Consider the following 9,335-nt stretch of genomic DNA (forward strand, 5'->3'; position numbering starts at 1 on the left):
CAAGATCCGATCGCAAACATCAACACAGTCGGTTTAAAAGAAATACCTTCCAGCGTGAGATAGAGCTTCTTGGCAAGAGTCCTTAGATAAGCTTCCGTGTCATTCCTCTTGCGGGTCGCAGACTCCAGCTTTTCATTCAGGGTAACCTTGTCCTTCTTTAGACTAGTCACTTCACGGTTAGCTTCATTGAGGCAAGATTCAGTTTGTTCACCTCCCCTTCCAGCGTCCCGACTGAAGCAAGCTTCTTGTCTGCGAGAGCAGTTTTATCTTGGGCTGCTTTTTGCGCAGCGGCGAGGTCCGAGTCCTTCTCCAGAGCCAACTTCATTTTCTCTGCAAAAGAAGCAATCGAATCAAACAAGAGATCAAAGAAATATATTGAAAGTCAGTCGATAGCCAGTTACCTTCCATACCAGCAGCTTCGTCTTGAGCTTTCTTCAGATTCTGCTGGGCCAATTCCAAGTCGAGGTTGAGTTGCCTCTGCTTCTCCTCAAGTTCAGCAAACTTGGAAATAAGAGTACAAGACTTCTGCAGAAGGCAAAAGATGGAGTGAATAAAACCTAAAGAAGTTCGCTTAGACCCCAGCCGACTGCACACAGTCGACTGCGGTCTCGGGGGCTACACCCAGCGGGTGCACTTGGCGTGCCCCCACTGATTAAGACCCAACTCGACCAGTCCGCCCGGACCAAGTCAAAAAAAGCTGTTCAGGCCACAGTCGATTGCCAGCAGTCGACTGCGGTCTCGGGGACTACACCTAGTGGGTGCACTTGGCGTGCCCCCACCAGTTCAGATCCCACTAGACCGGTCCGCCTGAGTCGAGTGTAAGAAAAAAAAGAGGGTAAACTCAGACCCCAGTCGACTGCCAGCAGTCGACGGCGTTCTCGGGGACTACACCCAGTGGGTGCACTTAGCGTGCCCCCATCGATTCAGATCCCACTCGCCCATACCGAGTGGAAGAACGCAACTATCAAAGACAACAAAACACCCAGTGGGTACTCTGATTCAACGCAAACAACAAGAGATTGTGTAGAAGAAAATTTTTCGGGTAGCATATCCTCATAGAACAAGAGCAGTCGGAAAGTCTACTCACCTGGACATTGGCCCGAAGAGCAGCGCTGACGTCGTAGGCAGCCTGGCTATTCTCATGCACCGTCTTCACCCGCTCCATCATCACGTCAGCCTGTCGGATGGCTTCCGCAGCCGCTTCCGACTGGTTGTCCGGGACGGGGTAGCTGGTGAAAAAGAGAGCAGACGACCCAGGTGTGGCAGCTTGGAGCTCTGTGGCGTGGAGTTGGACGACTGAAGGAATCACAGGTGCAGTCGACGGTGTGGGGTGCTCACTCGACAAGGGTGCAGCGAAGGTCACAGAGGCCCTGCCCGCGTCTTCAGGTTGACGGATGGGTGGTGTTGTTGTTGGCACTTGCTGAGACATCTTGCTAGCTGCTACCTTCTTGCTCTTCCTGGGCTTAAGAGCCACATCTTCACCGTCATCTAGAAGATCGATGACGTTGGGTGGAGCTGCAAGACAGATCATTCGACCCCAAGTGAACCACTAGAATGCAATCGACCAAGGAATCAAGAATAAGATCATAAGAGTTTCTACCTGGGTTAGAGGTAACCGCGTCTTCCATCTCCTCGTCTCGGTACTGGAGAGAAGAGGTTCCTGACATAGCAGCACTGCAAAGACCCGCTTCCAGTCGGTTACGTCCTGTTACTTGAGTCGACGAAAAGAACAAGTCAGATGATTACCCGGAGATAGTAGGGACGGTCACTTTGATCTTGGGCAAAGCTTTTGGCAGTTTGGAGGAAGTGGCTTTTGGCGCTTTCGGCGCCAGAGGCGGCACAACTTTGGGCTGCTTCGGAGCCTTCTCAATCGGCGTTGGGGAAGACGTCCTGGGATGCTTCGAAGATTGCCCAATCGGCGCGGCCACCAGGCCCGGAGCGCTTGCCGGGTCATGAGCGTGTTTGGATCTCCTCTCCCTGCGAGGAGGCGAGTCGACCTCTTCATCATCAGTCGATTCGTCGCCCTCCTTGTCCTCCTCGGCATCCGAGTACCCTTCGCAGCTCCCGCCCCCGCTCGCTCCTTCCTTGACGTCTTGCTCCTGCACTCCGTTGGGCATTGAGTACATGTCGATGAGGGCCTGAAAAGACAACGATCAAAAGAAATTCAGTCGACCATCAACAAGATGTCACGAAGTGAATCGGAAAGATACTTGATAAAACAAAATCATACCTGCTCCGGCTGACGCAAGTGGTCGAATGGAATCACCCTCCTAGTCCCCCGAGGGTTGTCTTTGTTGCTGGTGATCCCCATCAGCTACTTCTCCAAGGTGTCCTTGCTGACGTCCTCCGGGTGGATCCGAGTGGAATCCTCGAGCCCAGAGTACATCCACATCGGATGATCACGTGCCTGAGGCGGTTGGATGCGTCGACCGAGAAAGACCTCCAGCAGGTCCATCCCGGTCACCCCGTCGCGGACGAGTTGGACGACCCGCTCGACCAGCACCTTGACCTGCGCCTTCTCTTCTGGAACCACCTTCAGGGGGGCGGGCTTCTCCACTCGAGCCAAAGAAAAGGGAGGAAGTCCAGTCGACTGACCCGGGGTCGGCTGTTTCTTGCAGTAAAACCAAGTCGACTGCCAGCCCCGGACCGAGTCGGGAAGGATCATTGCTGGGAAGGTGCTCTTGCTCCTCATCTGGATCCCCAGGCCCCCGCACATCTAGATCACTTGCGTCCTCTCATCACTCGGATTGGCCTTTTTGACTGACTGGGAGCGGGAGGTGAAGATGGGTTTGAAAAGACCCCAGTGCGGCCGACAGCCCAAGAAATTTTCACACATCGACACGAAAGCAGCCAGATAGACTATGGTGTTTGGAGTGAAATGGTGGAGCTGAGCCCCAAAGAAGTTCAAAAAGCCCCGAAAGAAAGGATGGGGAGGCAGTGAGAACCCGCGATCTACGTGGGTGGCGAGGAGAACGCACTCACCCTCCCTTGGCTGCCGCTCGGTCTCGTTCCCCGGGAGCCGTGCTGACTTGTGGGGGGTCTGTCCCCCCTCCACCAGGTCGTCGAGGTCGTCCTGGCTGATCGTCGAGCAGATCCAATCGCCCTGGATCTAGCCCGGGGGCAGGCCGGATCTCGACGAGGATCCGCCCCGGCTGGTCCGCTTGCCCTTCACCTTCACGCTCGCCTTCTTCGCGCGCTCCAGCGCCACCGTCTTCTCTTTCCCCATGGCGACGGATCGAGTTCGAGCGAGGGTCCGGCGACGAGAGCAGAAGCGGGCGTGGCGGAGAGGTCGGGGGAAGAAGAAAAGAGAATGGGAGCGCACGGGGCAGAGGCCTGGTCCGGTGCCTTTTATAAGGTCGTTCCCCGAGTGACTGACTGGTGGACCCAGACGATCTAAACAAATCTCGCAACAGCCGCGCGCACAGTACGTGGCGAAAAAGGTGGTGCGGAGATCGAGGAGACTTGCCTAATCCATCCCGATTACCATGGTCTCGCCTGTCTGGCGCTTCCCAAAATTCGAATCCCGCGAAATCCGCGGAGAGCAGAGCAACTTGCCAGACTAAAGGCAAACGCCCTCTACATTATCATTCGGAATTCTACCATGAAAATTCACTCGACAAAAACCAAGAATGGACCAAGGCGATTGAAAAAGGAGTCGACATCGTCTCCTCAATTCATTGTTCCAGAATAAGACATACTCATAGCACAAAGAATGAGTCGGAAGTGTTCCCACCTCCTTCCTCACTCAAACCCTGATCCATTCGGGGGCTAATGATGAAGCTATGTACCCAGGGTAGGGTCATGGATCTGTCCAACTACCCTCCCCAAGGACATCTCTACAAAGAATCAGAAGCAGTCAAAGAGAAACCATCATCCACTCAACCATGAAGATGATGTTCACTCGACCACCTTGAAGACACTCGACCACCAGAAGATGAGAAGCCCTTCACTCTACAACGGTAGGGGTTTAAACCATAGCTTTATGGGCATTTATAGCACTTTACTTCGGACGTTACCAGTAACACTCCTCCTTTATGAACATTGAACCCGGTGTAACGGAGGGAAGCTGGGGTCCTGGCGTACTCTATATAAGCCACCCCCTCCTCTGGGACAAGGGTTCACATCTTTTGTAAACTCACACCCACATATAATCCAGTCGACCGCCTCAGGGCACCGAGACGTAGGGCTGTTACTTGCTCCGAGAAGGGCTTTAACTCGTAAAACTCGTGTGTACAACTACTCCATAGCTAGGATCTTGCCTCCTCATACCTACCCCCCATTCTACTGTCTGTCTTAGACCCACGACACCCGCCGCCAAGTCCCGCCTGCGTCCTCCTGTCAAGCGCCGGGACGAACGACATTAGCTCCTCCTCGCCTCATCCACGTCGACGGGAGCCATGCCTTGGACCTTTGAACCCGTGCCAAGCCCCTCTCCATCAACCCCGCGCACCGTCGCGAAACTTTACTGATGTTTTCCCCTGGCAAATGAATGAACACCTCCACTGGAGCCCCACACCGTACTACCTTCGAGTGCAGCTGGGTTGTGGACCATCTTGAACGCCATCGCCGGGACTCGCTGTTGCCAAGTTCATTTGTATCACCCTCACTTGACCGGAGATCACGCTGGCATCACGCACAGGGCAAGCTCTGGCTCAGTCCGGCCACTGTGCTCGTCTCCTCCCTCCTCGCCTCGACCTCCATTCATGTCCTGGAGCTTGCCCGTGCCCGACTTCCTCACCCTGCGTCGCTGCTTCGTCATCGTTCGCCTTAAATGCGTCGCAAACGCCATGCCCGTGCCATGTCCAGCCTTTGCCCGCCATTAAAGCTTGGTCGGGAGCTCGCTCGTGAGCTATAGAGCTCTCCCCCGCGCCTATATAAGGACCCCCGAACCCCTCCGCAGCTCATTCATCCCTCCCCCATCTCATTTTCCCTCTGTAGTCTCCATATCACGCCGGAGTTCGCCTCTGTCCTCCATAGCCACCTCGGTCTCGGCTTGGTTCCAACCAACCCGAGCCTCCTCTCCTCCTCCCACCACATCCACCGAGTCCTCCTCGTTCCACTCATCCGCCCCACCCACTTGCCCCCTCGCCGGAGTGCCTCCTTCACCGGAGAGCACCACAGTCGACCCGCCCTGTCCTCCTCGGTGCTCCTCTGCCCCCGCGTCCTCCTCTCCTTCTCGGTGGTCGCCTCCTCTATGGATCGATGCGCCAGGCACCGCCGCACCCGCCGGTGGCCTTGGTCGGGCGGGAGACGGCCGGAGCAGCCCGGGCCCCTTGCCGGCGTCGCCCCTCCCTTGCTCCTCCTCTGTCTCGATCGGGACAGAGAGAGGAGGAAGAAGACGAGGCCCGCGCCCCCTCCTCCTGCACATGGACCCCGCCCGACCCCACGTGTATGTGACCCCAGCCCCGGGCCCGCGTGTTTTAAGTGGAAGCGTAATTGAAGAATACGTTTCACTTTTCCGAAAGCGTATTCTTAGTCTGCTTCTGCCAAAATTGCGCTTTCCCTTTCAGGAAGCGTATTCTTCTCTTCTGTAGCTTAAAATGCGTTTTCACTTTCCAGGAAACGTATTCTGCCGAAGGCGCTTTCAGTTTTTGCCTCCATGGACTTGTTTGTTGAAGTTTTATTCATAGATTGGTCCCTGGTGTTCAACACCTCATAACTCCGCAACCGTAACTCCAAATGAGGTGAATCCAAAGCCCACTTATTCGTTTCGTCGAGCTCGTTCTGTTGTTATTATTTTTCATTATGTTTCAACATACTAGAATTGAACATTTTACCCCTGCCCTTAATCAGCCCCTCTGAGAGAGAACGTTTTCCGGTGATTTTTTCTGCGAGCTCCTTGCACTTTTTCCCGATGATTTCTTCCACCCCAGGCAAGCCACACCCTCCAGTTGCATGATTGCAATGCAGTGACATGGTTTATTTATTTGAACTTGTTTAAAATATTGCATTAGCTATGTATGGTTTGTTCATGGCATTTCTCGAAGTATTGTTTGATCTTGAAGTTGCCATGATATTTCTTGGAGTTCTAGGACTTATGTTTTGATAATTATGTGGATGACATGTGCCTTTGGATTCTGAGTGGCTATTATGATTATTTTCATGATGGTATCTGGTATTATTTTGGAGTATTACTTTGGATATCATGTTGCCTTTGGATTATTAGTGGATAGTGTTATTTTCATCATGATGCTAAGATAAGATTATGTTTTGGAGTATGAGGTTGGAGATGATGCTTGCATGTGGATCATAGTTGGATAGTTAGTTCTGGATATTTCAGTAGTAGTTTTATCGTTCTTGGATTCATCATGATAGTAGCGTTATGATGTCCACGGAGTACTTTGATAAGACTATATTAAGCTTTGGAATATTTGTTGGATATTGCTATGACTTGGATTATAGGTTGATAGATGATATTGGAGTATCAGTTAATACTGTTATATTTTCGGGATAAATTACGTCATTAAGTTGGTCAGGTGCCACTGAACCAGGCTTTTCCAATGTAACCACATTTTCCTTTTATGGGAAAGCCCTAACTGGGTCTATTGTCGTGCCTCTCGCCGGTGCCTCCAATGAGGGAAGGTTATGGGCACATGCTACCCTAATCAGGTAGGCGGACATAAGCCTTGTGTGCCCGTTGTTGTTGTTGTACCCGGGTGGTCCCTGTTTGGGACCGTTTTATGTCTTGGCCACGACGATGGCCATTGGTGCCTTTGGTAGGCATGGGGCCACCCAGGACGTAGCCCCAAAAGGGGTGTTAGTAGGAGTGGCCGGGAGAGTGTCATGGCAGTAGGTTGGTTTTGTCGGAACACCGTTGGTCCACCCGAATGGGAGTGTGAGGCCATGGGTTCCGTGGTGTGGGTAAAGTGCGCTACCTCTGCAGTGTGTGTTTGTTTACACTATCGATAGCAGCGTCCCCGGTCGTGGGCATGGGTTCGTACTAGGTCACACCGTTCGATCAACACTCACATGACGGAATGACTTATAGGTGATTTATATGTTGATATTTTGAGCAGTACAGATTGGCAGGATGTTGATGATGATGTTGGAGACCAAGTGATGGTCATGGTAGTGATCGCAGGAAAGATCACCGTTTGAGACCAAGTGTTGGTCATGTTTGTGATCGCCGGAAAGATCACCGTTTGATACCAAGTGTTGGTCATGGTTGTGATCGCCGGAAAGATCACCGTTTGGTTTTGATCATGAGGTGATCGAGATGGTATATTGCTTGGCCGGTTAGCCAAGAGAGATATGGTTATGGAGATATGAGATGGTGATTTATCAGTGTTGTATTAGTTTCATACCATGCCTAGTAGTTGCTTCACCATGGTAGTTGTTAATTAATTAACCTGCTAATGCTGTGTTATTGTCTTACCTTGATGTTTATGGTTGTTGTGAGCTTACAAGTACATTCAATGTACTGACCTGGCGTGTCATGCTAGATTGCAGGTGATGCCATGATTGCTTGATTGTTTGTCGAGGTTGCCGTGCATGCAAGCTAGATCGTGTCCCAGCCAGAGTCCCTGCGGAGTGGAGTTCACCACCTTCATCGTTGTTCCGCTGCTAGAAGTATTCCGCTGCTATGAGTTGTTCCACTACTAGCGTAGAGCAAGTGAAGTATCGCAGGCGTAGTGTCGCCGTGCTGATGTGCCTCTTTGTAACATTAGACCCTTGTATTATTATTCTTGTAATAAGAGCTGATTTGTTCTATGTCAAGCAGTGTCGTATTCCAGAGACTTCTCCTCGATCTCTGGGCTGGAATACGGGACGTTCCAGTTTCTCTGAGCCGGGGTGCCATAGCGCTTGGTACCAGAGCAGGTCTGGTTGTAGGACGCCCTAGTCAGCGCGAGTGGTAGAAATCAGTAGAAATCGGTAGTTTAGAGTCTGGATTGTTTATTGCATTTGGTTGCTGCATATGTTTGTTGCATAGCTTGCATATAGCCTTAGTATTTGTTGCTAACGGTTTATCTGGTGAGTGTAGCTGGCATCGGTTCGGATCCACTACAGCTCAGCCTTTGCATTTCTCCAGTTTTATTTTCTTGCCTGTTCTTTGGTGTTTGGCGTCATTTCTGTCCTAGCAGGGTGATGCCGAGTGATCCCGACACTGTTTGCAAGAATGGTGCTCAGGTATCGCACCGATATCTTTCTTTCAGCTCCGCCCATCGTTTCGGTGATAGACATGCTACTACCCCGGATCGTCCTTTTTTTTCTTGTCGTGTTGGCAACCCTTAATGGTCTTAGTCATCAAGAAAGGGCAATGCCAGCAGACTCAGTTTCCCCGCTATCCTTATTTCTTGGACGAGTACAGATATTTTCTGTTCGCTTGATAATAATGTGGCAACGACATTTGTGTCCTGCTACCTGGTTACCAAGTACATCCTTGCCTCCGAGCTAGTCCAGGTTGCTACCTGGCTAAGCTAAAACTTGGTGTAGCGCTGTTTACACCAATTCTTCCACACATTTATTCGTCTTCGTGCACATTGTCACAGCATGCTAGATCGTAGAACCGGAGATCCCGCGAGATTTGTGTGCTTAAGTAGGCATGCATATTGTGTGACTAGCAGTAATATGTGACACTGACTGTGTCTGAATTGATTGTTGTTGTGTGCTTGAGTTTTCTTTTGATTCTTTCTTTTGGGCCTCGGTGTTACATTATTCCCCTATAAATTGTTGCTCATAAACCGACCCCGGATCCGAAGAATCAGCAAGGAGTTCAAATATTTGGAAACTCAGCTAAATAGAATGGAATTCTCAGCCGACTGCAGTGAAATGGGGAATATCTGATTTTGAGGGTGATAATCAATTTTTGTATTATTGTGCACTCCTCACAATAGTACTGATAACTCAAGTCTACATCAGTACAAAATCCTCACAGCAGTAATGATCAAGTCAGCAGCAAGACAAGTCATGTACAAACTCAACGTTATATTTTCAGTCAAAGGTATGGATCACATACAAAATTTTGGCTCAGCAATGCATGATGCTTGAAATATGTTATCATCCGAAATAAAGTTAGAATGTGATATGCTCAAGAAAGACGACCAAACAAATTTTCTCATGCAAATAATCAGCCATAGAATATCATGGGCGTGTGTGTAGATTTCAGTCTGCATATTAGTATGAAGATCTGGATGTAAGGAACTCAGTCTTCTTTCACATGCTATCAGAAGAAATTTATGATGCAAGGCTCCTCAAATTTCCTCAGCATGATATGTGAACAGTTTCCGGCCCAAGATACCTCGTCTTTCTCAGCAAGATACCCCGGTAAAAGCTTCTGATAGACGGAAATGAATTTTTTTCTCAACAAGCAAACTCGTGGAGAAGCTTCTCAAGTA

Source organism: Triticum aestivum, chromosome 7A (genome assembly GCF_018294505.1).
Source record: "Triticum aestivum cultivar Chinese Spring chromosome 7A, IWGSC CS RefSeq v2.1, whole genome shotgun sequence".
In the NCBI taxonomy this organism is placed as follows: domain Eukaryota; kingdom Viridiplantae; phylum Streptophyta; class Magnoliopsida; order Poales; family Poaceae; genus Triticum; species Triticum aestivum.